Genomic DNA, 4,227 nt, shown 5'->3' on the forward strand with positions numbered 1-4,227 from the left:
TGACAGTCGGAACTCTCTTTCCAAAGGGGGGGGGGGGAGGGGAATAAGTGCTTTATTAGTACTATAGGTATTTTCATCGTAGCTTTGTGAAGGTGTGGAAGCATCAAAAGGTTGATGTGAAAATGAGATATGATGAGGATTTTAAATATATATTAGATTATATTACTATTCTCTCTTTTTTCACTGTAATTTTACTTCGTTGATTACGTCTGTTATCTGTGTGTGTATTTATTTTATTTATTTATTTATTCTATTTATTCTATTTATTCTATTTATTTTATTTATATTATTTATTTTATATATTTTATTTATTTATTTATTCTATTTATTCTATTTATTTTATTTATATTATTTATTTTATTTATTTTATTTATTGTATTTATTGTATTTATTGTATTTATTTTATTGATTTTATTGATTTTATTTATTTCATCTATTATATTGATTTGTTTATTTTATTTCTTTTATTTCTTTTATTTCTTTTATTTATTTTATTGATTTCATTTATTCTATTTATTGTATTTATTTTATTTATTGTATTTATTGTATTTATTGTATTTATTTTACTTATTTTATTTATTTCATTTATTTCATTTATTTTATTTATTTTATTCATTTTATTTATTTTATTTATTCTTATTTACTTTTATATATTATTTAATTTATTTAATCTATTTTATTTATTATTTATTGTATTTATTGTATTATTTTTATTTCTTTTTATTTTATTGTTTTATTGTATTTATTGTATTAATTTTTTATTTCATTTATTTATTGTATTTATTTATTTTTTTTCTATTTATTTTTATTTCATTTATTTCATTTATTTCATTTATTTATTGTATTTATTTATCTTATTTTTTCTATTTATTTTTATTTCATTTATTTTATTTATTTTATTTATTTTATTTATTTTAATTAATTTAATTATTTTATTTATTTTGTTTATTTCATTTATTTCATTTATTTCATTTATTTCATTTATTTCATTTATTTCATTTTTTTATTTATTTTAATTTCCCTGTTTTTCTTTTCCTATTTTTGAAAAACTTTGTCTGTCCTGCATTGTTAAATTATGTACACAGATAGAATCGAAAGTCACTCCATAAACCAAAATACAGATCCGTTTTTCTACGCGGCCATACCAATCCATTTAGTCAGCATGGAACACAATTGCAATCCTTAGGGTCATCTGTGGAAAGGCCCCCTTCTTCAGAAATATTTAGCTTCGCGCCTTAGTCTTTGTTTCTCGGACTTTACATTTTGATTGATGAATTTTGTCAAATACTGAATTCGGTTCGATGACCTGGTTGAGGTTAGCATTAAAAGAGGATAGGTCAGTTCCAATCAAGTTTCAAAAAGTTGGTATAAATAATGTTCAGTCTGGGCGAGGGATTTTTATTTTCTCTCTCTATCTATTTCTTCTTTCTTTCTCTTTCTTTCTTCGTTTTTTATTTCTCTCTTCCCCCCCCCCCCCAGAAGAAAAACCGTTATCATTCTTCCGGGGTCCACCCTTTCCTTCGTTCTCCCCCCCCTTTTCCCCCATTCCCCCCCCCATTTCCCACCCACCTTCCCCCTCCCACAGAACCCCTCCCCTCCCGCCCCCCCCCCCCTTAAAAAAAAGTAAGAAAAAAAAAGGATATGATATTATAACCTTTAACCCCAAGCACTCGAGGCCCAAACCCCCAATTCTCCTCTCGCCCATTTAGCGATCAAACAGCCCAAAGAAACGGATATCCAAAACCCGCGCCAAAGGTATAAGACCCACGCCCTCCGCCCCCCTCGCACGGGCCAAGGGGAAAAACCCCTTTCCCAAACCCTTCTCTGTTTCTCAACAATAAACTTCGTGGACCTTAGAAGTTTAAAAAGCGACGGGGGCCTATGCCGTTCCCATAGCTGCGAGGAGGGGTGGGGGGGGGGGTGGGTTGGGGGTGGGGGGTTAGGGGAAAGGGGAGGAGTTTGAGGAGGGGGGTGAAGGGGTGGAGGGGGGGGGGGGAAAGGAGGGGGGGGGGGGAGGGGGGAGGGGAGTGGGAGAAGGGGGGGGGGAAAGGGGGGGGGTGGGGAAGGGTGGGGGGGTTTTGGGGGGGGGGAAAAAAGGGGGGGGGTTTTGAAAGGCGGGGAGGGGGGGGGAGGGGGGAGGGGATGAAGGGGGGAGCGGGGAAAGGGAGGAGGTTTAGGGAAAGGAGAAGACCGTGAGGGGATCTGAAGGGCTTGGAAGGGGGGTTAGGACGGGCGGAGGGGCTTCAAGTGTTAGGGGCGGAGATATTTCCTGCTCTTGCAGGTGTTCCCCCCTTTTCCCCGGGTGCTGAAGGGCTCGACCCCTGACGGAGTTTGGGGCGACGAGGCCAGGGGCGATCGCTCGGGGCTTCGGTCAGGGATGGGGGGGGGGGGGGGGGGTGAAGGGTATGTTATTTTGATTTTGAGTGTGTGTTGTGTGTGTGTTTGTGTGTGTTGTGGTGTGTGTAGTGGTTGTGGTGTTTGACTGTGTGAGTGTGCGGATTCTCTCTTCTCTCTCTCTCTCTCTCTCTCTCTCTTTTCTTTTCTTTCTTTTCTCTTTTTTTTCTCTCTCTTCTTTTCTCTTTCTCTTTCTCTTTTTTTTCTCTTTCTCTTTCTCTTTTCTTCCTCTCTCTCTCTCTCTCTCTCTCTCCCTTTTCTCTCTCTCTTTCTCTTTCTCTTTTTTTCTCTTTTTCTCTCTCTCTCTTCTCTCTCTTCTTCTCTCTCTCTCTCTCTCTCTTCTCTCTCTCCTTCTTCTCTCTCTTTTCCTTTTCTTCTTTCTCTTTTTCCCTCCTCTTTCCTTTTATTTCTTTCTTCAAAAAAAAGAAAAAAAAAAAAGTAAAATGAGCAACTGTTTGGGATGCAAGCTAGATTGGGTTTTGGAAGATGACATTATAATCAAAACAATTTTGGCAAGGACAGGTATTTATTAACGAATGTTCTGTTAATTAACTTTAACCAACAATGGGTATGTCGAAAGGATAACTGAATAAGACTTTGACGAAATAAAAATGGTAAGAATGGGAACCCCAATGTTTTTGGGGGAAAAAAAAAAACAGAAAGTGAACAAAAAAAAAAAAAAAAAAAAAGAAAAAAAGGCAATAAAGATAACAAAACGTAAAGAAGATGAAACTGTGGAAATGTAAAACTGATATTTTAGTATATTAAACTGAAAATGACTTATATTTGCTATAATATCCGGCCTTCCTAGTCTTATTTAGTGCGAAGAGGGTGTGCCTTTTCGGGAGACTTTCAGCCTTATTGTGCCTGGTTGTTTGGCATTGTCTTGTTCTTACTAGTAAAGAATAAGGTTAAGGAAAAGAGAACTTTGAGCCTTATTGAACCTGGTTGTTTGACATTTTCTTGTTTTTATTGGAAAGAATAAGGGTCAAGGAAATGAAAACTTTGAGCCTTAATGAACCCCTGGTTGTTTGACATTTTCTTTCTCCTGTGGAAAAAATGAGGGTCAGGGAAATTATAACTTTAAACTTTATTTAACATGGTTTTTTTGACAGTCTTTTCTCTTTCCCGGAAGAAAAAAGGGTCAGGGATATAAGAACTTTAATCCTTATTAAATCTGGTTCTTTGACATTGTCTTGTTCTTATCGGAAAAAATTAAGGATCAGGGAAACAAGAACTTTGAACCTTATTGAACATGGTTACATGGTTGTTCGACACGTTCTTGCTCCTGCCGAAAACAATGAGGTTCGGGGAAAATTTGAAAACCCCAATTTACAATGGAAAAGCCCGAACCGCCCGAATTGCTGCCTGTTTTGTAACGCAGCAAAATTTTAAGAAACAGGGAAACAGGGATAACTTTCAACAGCTTCTCCTGAAGTGCAAGATAAACTCCGAAGGTAAAAAGAGTCTTTTACAATTCTACCACGGAAAAAAGAAGACGAAGAGAGAGAGAGAGAGATAAAGAAAGAAAGAAAGAAAGAAGAAGAAAGAAGAGAAGAGAAGAAGAAGAAAAGAAAAGGAGAAGGGAAGGAGAAGGGGAAAGGAGAAGGAGAAGGAGAAGGGAAAAGGGGAAGGAGAAGAAGAAGAAGAGAAGAAGAAGAAAAAGAAAAGGAAAAGGGGAAAAAGGAAAGGAAAAGGAAAAAAAAGGGGAAAAGGGAAAAGGGGAAAAAGGAAAAAAAGGGAAAAGGGAAAAGGAAAGGAAAAGGAAAAAAGGGAAAAAGGAAAAGGAAAAAGGAAAAGGGAAAAAGGAAAAAAAGGGAAAAAAAAAAAAGG

Source organism: Penaeus chinensis, chromosome 12 (genome assembly GCF_019202785.1).
Source record: "Penaeus chinensis breed Huanghai No. 1 chromosome 12, ASM1920278v2, whole genome shotgun sequence".
Classification (NCBI taxonomy): Eukaryota; Metazoa; Arthropoda; class Malacostraca; order Decapoda; family Penaeidae; genus Penaeus; species Penaeus chinensis.